Raw genomic sequence first — 9,450 nt, forward strand, 5'->3', positions numbered from 1 at the left:
AGAGCACGAACAAAAACACGACGCAACACGTAAACAAGGGAGCACACTCTGAATTTTTTTTGCTCTTTTTTTTGCGAAAAATCACTATAATGGCGAATGTCTCAAAACTTTTCCCAAATCAAACTAACAGGATAGGCACGAAATTTTGTTAACATTTTTTTCAGAAGTTAGAGTAACGACGACGAAAAAGTGCGACAAGAAATTACTATGATGGTGAGTGTCTCAAAAGACTCAAAAGCCTAAAAACAGGATAGTGAAAAAATATTTTTGATCGCCGAAATTTTGGCCTAAAAACTGCTCGGGGTCTCGAGACACTTTTTTTCGAAAACCTACTCACGCAAGGAAACACAAATCGGAAAATAGATGGGTTTCGAAAACAAACCTAATATGAAAAGAACTCGGATTGGTGGTGGACATATGATGGTAAGATATGGCAGCGGTGGTGGTATATGGTAGCGGTGGTGGTATATGGATACAGATTGGTGATGGTATATGGATACAGATTGGTGGTGGTATATGGATACGTATTGGTGGTGGTATATGGATACAGATTGGTGATGGTATATGGATACAGATCGGTGGCGGATAAGCGATGGTGGTAGATGGCAGGGGCGATGATGATGGTGCAGCGGCGTCGTGACAACTTATGACCAGAACTCGAAACTCTAAAAGACTAGACTCTAAGACCAGCAACTAGACACGATGATGCAACTGCAAATTCAACAAAGCAAAATACTGAAAAGACTATGCAAAGTCTCAAACTGGTTCGGATATAATGAACTAACCCTAACCTTTTTTGTGACTTTTCGTGGACTGTATGTATGAAGAACAGACTCGATCTAAACTACGAAAAATTATAAAATCTCACCGAGCAACCTGGAAATCTGATACCACTTGATAGAGGCGAAGGGCCTGATCTTTCGATGAGATGGTGGCTATCGTTTTTGGTGGAGTAGACTTTGACGATGCGACTACGAACGTGCGAGGACGTCGCGCCTTAGCAATCGCTAAACCAACTCCGAGGGGTTATTGACCACGCCGGAGCACGATCAACCTGACCACGAAGGTCTCTTTCCTGCAAGCAAACGAAGAACAAGTAAGAAACTGAAATTGCAATCTGGATATTGCGAATATAAGAGGAAAGCTTTATTAATGAAAGTGGGGTTATGTGACGTATTGGTCTGGTCGTTGAACACAAACGAAGTATGCGAAGTTGCAGCTATGGCAAACTTTTAATCTAAACAAAACCCAAAGTCTAAACGACGCCCTAAGGGCTGTATATATGGAGGAAGAGGGGGGAATTTCGTGGCCCTTGGAGGAGGGGTCCGAAATCAACCATAACTCTTATTTCCCCACACATACAGACTCTAAAAACAACCTATACTTAAGTATTTCGAAACTACATGGGCCTGGCCCAATAATAAGGCGACGCAGCACCTAGAATAGCCTCTGGACGAAATTTATGAAGTGGTATCTTGTGTATTTTGTCCAAGGCTTCATGCACTCCTTATGGTGGCTTCAAAGTCCTGAAATCATCACTTGTAACTCCGTTCTTGTTCCTCTTGCGCATGCCATCATCTCCATGCTTGGTCCTACTCCAGTGTTCATCCCTCTTATCCATACCAGGCCCTTCATTTGTAAGCAAAACAAATGTATCCAATTTAGGCAGCATTATATTCTCATGAACATTAGAATCATTACCAAGAAACGAAAGTACCTGATACTTTAATTGGTGTACGCGATCTCTAGTAATTGGTCCAGTATATGTAGCAGTAGGGGTTGTGGTTGTAACAATGGTATTGATGTCCTCATCACGAGCTCCTGTGAGCTGCACGCGCCGTTCGATGAGAGCGGCTTTGTTGTTTGGCTGCCACCGTCGTTTGCAGACTACAAGCAGTGGACACACACCATAGAGGAGGGGGAGGGAGGAGCTCATCGAGGCAGGGGCACCATATCGATGCTAATTGGGGGAGCGCCACTGGTGGAGCTACTGGGTACTCGCCGGAGTACTCGAGTAGGGGAGGGAGCGGGCGGTAGCTGCATAGGAGGTCTGCTGTGGGGAGCCAGCCCGTGCCGCCCTGTACCTGGCGTCGCTCCACCAGAGCCGCATCACTTGAACAGGGCGAGGTCTCACCGGATCCTGCGGCTCGACGGAGATGAACAATGAGAGATTGGGGGAGGCGTGTAGCAGGAGGAGTTCGGATCCGTTGCCTGCTGGAAGGGGGTGCCTGGCTCCGTAGCTGGCTGGGTGCAGGGTGGCGGAGGAACCCCAATCCGTCGCCGCTTGGCTGCGGGTTTCGGGGATCTCAGATCCCTATTGCGGGTGCGGCGACATTAAAGGCAGGCGAGTCGGGGATGAGGCGCCGCTGCGGTGGGAGGTCGCTGGGGTAGGGACTTGGCGGCGGTGGGCGGTGGGAGGTTGCCGGGGTAGGGACTTGGCAGTAGTGGGAGATCATTGGGCGTGGAGGAATCGCCTGCCTCGCGCTGCGAGGAGGTGGGTCGCCGGGGCAGCAGGGTTACGCGGCGGCATGGCCCCTAGCATCGGAGGCATGAGACCCTGGCTGTAAGATGTGGGAATCATGTGTTGTATCCTCAGGTGCAAACGCACGTATATGTGATGTATAAAAGGTGGGCCACGACCTCGACTATACAACGAACTAGGAGGTGGGCCCAATACACAAATATGCACAACACATATACTCAACACCCCCTGCAGTCGAAGCGGCACCACTGCTGATGCAAAGACTGGACCGGAACTCCTCAAATGACGCCGTAGGCAAGCCCTTGGTCATGATATCTGCAAATTGTTGGGAAGTAGGGACGTGTAAAACACAAATATGGCCAAGGGCCACCTGTTCCCGAACAAAATGAATATCCAACTCAATATGCTTGGTCCATCGATGATGCACCGGATTAGCGGAGAGGTGGACCGCTGAGACGTTGTCACAATAGACCACTGTGGTACGGGCAACAGGGCAGGAGAGCTCCTGAAGCAGCTGGCGAAGCCACGAACACTCGGCGACGGCGTTGGCCACCGCACGATACTCAGCCTCAGCACTGGAACGAGAGACCGTAGGCTGCCGCTTGGACGACCACGAGATGAGCGAGGGTCCAAGGTAGACACAATAGCCCGAGGTGGAGCGACGAGTGTCAGGGCAGCCCGCCCAGTCTGCATCGGAGTAGGCGGTGAGGGAGGTGTCAGCGGAGGCGTGAAACGTGACGCCAAGATCCATAGTGCCACAGACATAGCGGAGAATCCGCTTGACAGCGGCCCAGTGAACGTCCCGAGGAGCATGCATATGGAGACACACCTGCTGCACGGCATACTGGATCTCTGGTCGAGTCAGAGTGAGGTACTGGAGAGCACCAACGATAGACCGGTAGAAAGCAGCATCCGAAGTAGGAGAACCATCCGTGGCAGAAAGCTTGGCCTTCGTATCAACAGGCGTGGCGGCGGGCTTGCAGTTAAGCATGCCAGCGCGCTCCAGGCGCTCATGAGCGTACTTCCGCTGATGAAGAAAGAAGCCATCCGGACGGCGCACCACCTCAATACCGAGGAAGTAGTGCAAATGACTCAGGTCCTTAATGGCGAACTCAGCGCGAAGACGAGCCGTGAGCTGACTGAGAAGACCAGCCGTACAAGCCGTCAGGATGATGTTGTCGACATAGAGTAGCAAGTAGGCCGTGTCGGAGCCCTGGCGATAGACGAAGAGCGATGCGTCCGAGCGGGTGGAGCGAAACCCAAGCTGGTGTAGAAACGCCACGATGCGCTGGTACCAAGCGCGCGGAGCCTGCTTGAGTCCATACAAGGACCGCGAAAGCAGGCACACATGGTCGGGAAGCGCCGGATCAACAAACCCGGTGGGCTGCTGGCAGAAGACCTGCTCCTCGAGGTGACCATGGAGGAAGGCGTTGGAGACGTCCATCTGGTGCACCGGCCAAGCACGGGAGACCGCAAGGTGGAGAACCGTGCGTATCGTGCCGGGCTTGACGACCGGAGCGAAGGTGTCGGTGAAGTCGATGCCAGCATGCTGTCGGAAGCCACGAACAACCCAACACGCTTTATAGCGATCAAGGGTACCATCAAGACGGAGCTTGTGTTTGAAGACCCACTTCCCGGTAATGACATTGGCGTGCCGGGGACGGGGAACAAGCTGCCACGTCCGGTTGCGCAGTAGGGCGTCAAACTCCTCTTGCATCGCAGCCATCCAGAGCGGGTCATGAAGAGCGGCTCGAATGGAGGACGGCAACGGCGATGGCGTAGAGGTGGACGTCGCGTGGACGTAGTCATCCGAGGCGTAGCGCGAGTTCGGGCGAGAAACGCCCGTACGAGCGCGGGTGACCGGACCGGCCACAGGCGCCGAGGGCGCCGGGGGCGCCGAGGAGGCCGGGGGCGCCGGGGCCGCCGAGGGCGCCGAGGAGACCGGGGGCGCCGAGGGTACCGCGGGCACCGGAGGTGCCAACATCGGGGGCGCCAGCGCCGCGACTGTAGGAGGCGCCGCATGCGGGGGGTGCGCCTCAAAGCCAGGGGGCCAAGAGAGGCGCGCGAGGGACCTGGGAGAGGCGTCGGGGAGCCCCCGTCACCGGTGGCGGGAGGAACAACTGGGGGTACCTGGTGAAACGGAAACACATGCTCATCAAAGTAAACGTGCCGGGAGGTGAGCACACGGTGGGAGATGGGATCATAGCACCGATATCCCTTGGAGTTAGAGGGGTAGCCGATGAAGATGCAAGCGACGGATCGAGGTGCAAGCTTGTGAGAAGCAGTGTCGACAGTGCTGGGATAGAAAAGGCACCCAAAAATACGCAAGTCGTCATAGGACGGGGGCGTACCAAAGAGAAGATGGTGAAGTGCGTAGTTCCACCATGGGCGGCAGGGTCTAAGGTTAAGAAGTGATGCAGTGGCGAGTGCGTCCGGCCAGAAACGAGGCGACACATTGGCATGAAACAGGAGCGTGCGAACGCAGTCATTCAGAGTGCGAAGGACGTGTTTGGCTCGACCGTTCTGCTGTGAAGTGTACGGGCATGTGAGGCGGAAAACGGTGCCGTGATGCGCCAAAAAAGTGCGGAAAGCAAGGTTGTCGAACTCCTTTCCATTGTCCGTCTGAAGTGCAAGGATGGGACGCCCAAACTGTGTGCGGACATAGGAGTAAAAAGCCGTCAAGGTAGAGAGCGCATCCGACTTTCTGCGCAAAGGAAAAGTCCACACATAATGAGAATAATCATCAAGAATGACCAGATAATATAAATAGCCCGAGTTACTAGGAACCGGAGAGGTCCACTCATCGCTATGAATCAACTGAAAAGGAAAAGAAGCAATGATGGTGGAATTATGAAATGGCAGGCGAACGTGTTTGCCGACTCGACAGGCATGACAAGTGTGATCCTCGATCTTATTGCAACTGAAACTGAAACTCCTAAAAATATGACGAAGTGTGACGGGTTGGGGTGACCCAAGCGAGCGTGCCACAGATCAACTCCAGCAGAGAGAGTGACCGGTGCGGTGGTGGTGGATGAGGGCGAATGCACCGGATAGAGCTCATCGGGGCTGTCACATCGGTGAAGTACCATCCTGGTTCGAGCGTCCTTGACACTAAAACCAAACTCGTCAAATTCAACAGTGACAGGATTTTCATGAGTGAAATAACGAACTGAGATAAGATTCTTAATAAGATGAGGAGACACAAGTATGTTAGACAAAGATAAAGGCGTAGAAGTAGAAGGAAAAGAAGTGTGCCCAACATGTGTGATAGGAAGTGTGGAACCGTCGCCGACAATGATGCGGCGGGCGGTGGAGACAGGAGTGAAGGAGGAAAGGTTACCATGATGAGCAAACATGTGAGCCGTAGCACCGGTGTCCATGTACCAATCACCACCTCCAGTGTAGTTGTTCGGCGTAGGAGCGGTATGCAGTCCGATGAGGAGCACCGGGTCCCAGGCGCCGGCGGCAAGGTCGACGAGGTGGACGAAGATGCCATGGGGAAGCCGTAACCGCCGCTCAGCTGCGACGGTGGGTACTCTCCATACGGCTGCGGAGCCGCATAGTACGCATGGGGCGCAGGAGGGGTGGGAGGCCCGTACGGTATGGATAGCAACCCCGGCGGCAACTGCGGTGCCGGGTAGGCCGGATGATCCGCCAGAAAAACCTGCTGACCCGTTGACAGATGCTGCAGATGCTGGGCGTTGTCTGGTTGCTGCCCAGCGGGCGAGTGCTGGCCCACTGACGATCCCCACCAGTACCCAGAAGACCCGTACGTGGGTGGAGCCCCGTACGCCCCGTTCGTGGGAACGGGCACATGGGGGGCCGCGCCGGAGGGGCGAAGACGGACTGACCGGAGGGCACCGGTGGCGGAGCCGCGCCAGTGGGCTTCGGCGGCGGGACGACAAAGGCGACGGTAGACGGGCCGGTTGACGCCATCGCTGGTCCGCGACGGGGCGCGAGAGGCGTGTAGTGTGGCGATGCGGCGGGCGTACGGGCTAGCCACGCACAGGCTGGCTAGCGATCGGCAGGCGCTAGTGACAATAGTCAGCAACGAGCAAGTAGATCGATTACTTTCAAGCCGCCGCTCAACGAAGATTCAACGAGCACGTAACAAAGAAGCACACAAGCACACAGCTTGATGGATCTTCTGTCTAGCTAGCTAGCCCAGATCGTTGGAACGGGTATACGGAGACCCGCCGAGTTGGTGAGGTGAGGAGGGGCCGCTGGCCCGAGACACGCGCGGGCAGCGGCGGCTGGATGGCGGCGGCGGCAGCACGGAAGAAGCGCGGCGGCGGCGGCGGAAGGCTAGGGTTAGAACCCGGAAACTGATACCATGTAAGATGTGGGAATCACGTGTTGTATTCCTCAGATGCAAACGTACGTATATATGATGTACAAAAGATGGACCACGACCTCGACTATACAAGGAATTAGTAGGTGGGCCCAATATACAGATATGCATAACACATATACTCAACATTGGCGGCGCCGACAGAGAAAGGCGGAGGGAAGATGGGAGGAGGCGGTTGAGGAGGAAGAATATGGGAGGGAGGGGGATCGGGCACGAAGAGAAGGTTGGACGGAGGATGGGTGGTTTCACAAAACACCAAATCATCGAATCAATCAATCAAACTATAGAAAAAAGGGGAAATTGTAAAGGGAGGGCAGGAACAGCTGATGGATTGGTCACCGTCCGTCCTTCCCCTCCCATTCTTCCTCGGCGGTTTCTCCTCACACCACACGCAGCTAGGGGAGCGCGCGCGCACGCTCGCACACACACGCGGAGGGGCCATAGGATAGGGCAGTGGAGCGAAGGCGGCAACAGATGCCGGGGCCGGGTAGCCAGAACGGACGGGCGACGCCGCTCAAGTCCGAGAACATCCACGGGCTCGTGCGCGCTGGCGACGTGGCGGCCGTCCAGAGGAAGCTGCAGGAGAACCCTGCCCTCCTCAACGACAAGAATCCTGTGGTCCGTGCGCTTCCTGTTACTTGCGTTCCCTCCTTCCTTGCCTTTCTTCAGCTTTAGACGCACGATCTTTGCTCGTTCCTGGCGTTCTTGGCACATGCAGTGTGGATTGAGCATACGAGATTCGATAGAAAAGCAGCGTTTGTCGGTGTGAATATGTGGTTTTAGTCAGATTGTATGGCAGAGGCTTGATTTTCTTGAGCTCGTTCTTGGATTTCATCCCCGCGTTGGCTATTCGGAATCTTCGGCCGTGACTCTCTGTACATTGCACTTGAACTGCATCGCCACCGTGTTTATTTGCTCCTCTTCGTGTAGTTAATGTGCTTCTTTGCTGTCTATTTCTTCCATTTTTTTTGTGTAGGGATACGAGTTCCTTTCCGGAACCAAGAAATCGCAACTACGATGGTTCTGAATTTTGCTTGTTCCCTGGTGCCGAATTTTGAATTTTCTATTCCTGCCGTGTTTGATTTTTCTTGTTGCTATTTCTGTTTCCTTGGAGTGTGCTGTCCTGCTTCCTTCCAAAAAATCCCCCTTGATTCGTTTGATTGAATATTGGATTTTCTTCATTATTTTGTTCCTTTAATTGTCTATTTGTCTTGGCTTCGTTCCCTTTTCTAGATGGCCTGTTACCATTTAAGACGGGTCGCTTTCCCATGTAAATTATGGCATTGCTTTGGTGAACTGGCTAGATTTTACTCTCTGAGAAAACTGAGTATGTTTGGATATCCTGTCCTGTGCCCTCGTACAAGAGCCTTGATATTTGCACGAGTCTGGTTTAGTTTACAACAAAAATTAGGAATGGGTCTTATCATGTACTCTCTCCGTCCCCAAATAAGTGACTCAACTTTGTACTAGCTTTAGTATAAAGTTAGTACAAAGTTGAGTCACTTATTTTGGGACGGAGGGAGTACTAGTTAGATGCATGCAAGATAGAAGTAAGAAAGCATGAATAAACAAACTTTAATTGAGGCACTACAACTGCAAGGACAGATAATCATGACAATTTTCAGAAAACAACCATCACTCAAATGTCTTCTTTCGTTTATTTGCCACTATTTCTTTACTTTTATACTTTCCGTCCATGTCGTAGTCTAGCTTCTAATATGTCCTTTGCTGAACAAACAAAGAAAAGGAGCAAAAAAAAAAGAAGAAGAAGAAACAAGGAGAACATTACCAGAATGATGCACAAAATAGAGTGGCGGTACACAATCAAGTCTTTATTGTCTACTGCATAACCAATGAAAGATTGCACATCAATGTTCTTCTATGCTTTCTTAAAACCAATCGTCTGATGGAGCATATGGGTCTCAACAAGAGAAACGCGCTATCACGAAGTTACGTCACAAAAAATTAACAAAGATTGTAATCTTGTTATTAAACTTGGATATACTGTAAAGGGATATGTGTGATAAGCAACTTCTGAATGAAAATTAAGTTATTGCTATTTAGGTCGTTAGCCCTACCTTTAAAAAGTAAATAATCCCCAAAAATGGGCAGAGGTAAAGCAGAGTATCTTCCATATAAAAAGCCAGAGTGCCTCCCCTCACTATTTTAATTTTTACATTGGAGTACCAATGTAAAAAGGCAGAGTATCTTCCTTTACTACAGAACAGCTCATACCCAAGCACAAGAAATCAGACAAACTTTCAGCCTCTGCTTTGCCCTTTGTGCACTGCACACCTCCACTCCACTCGCCTCTACCACTGGGGTGTGATCTCTTTGATTTGTCATCTCCGGCAAGCGTTGTTTAATTAAAAAGAAAATCAATGGCGATGTTATACAATCTGAAACATTTACACATATATACTGTTGTACACAGATTATACACACGATTCACCCCTTTATTAGATAGGTGCCTTGGATTATGTTACATCTTGCAAACAAATACTCAACGCACAGCAAGCCACTGGAGGCAATGCTCTCGGCAGGCAACCTTTGTTGTATATATATCATTAGATTACTACTTAATGGAACAAACGTTCACCCTCTTCTTACATTAGAT

The sequence above is a fragment of the Triticum urartu genome, chromosome 6, assembly GCF_003073215.2.
Source record: "Triticum urartu cultivar G1812 chromosome 6, Tu2.1, whole genome shotgun sequence".
NCBI lineage: Eukaryota > Viridiplantae > Streptophyta > Magnoliopsida > Poales > Poaceae > Triticum > Triticum urartu.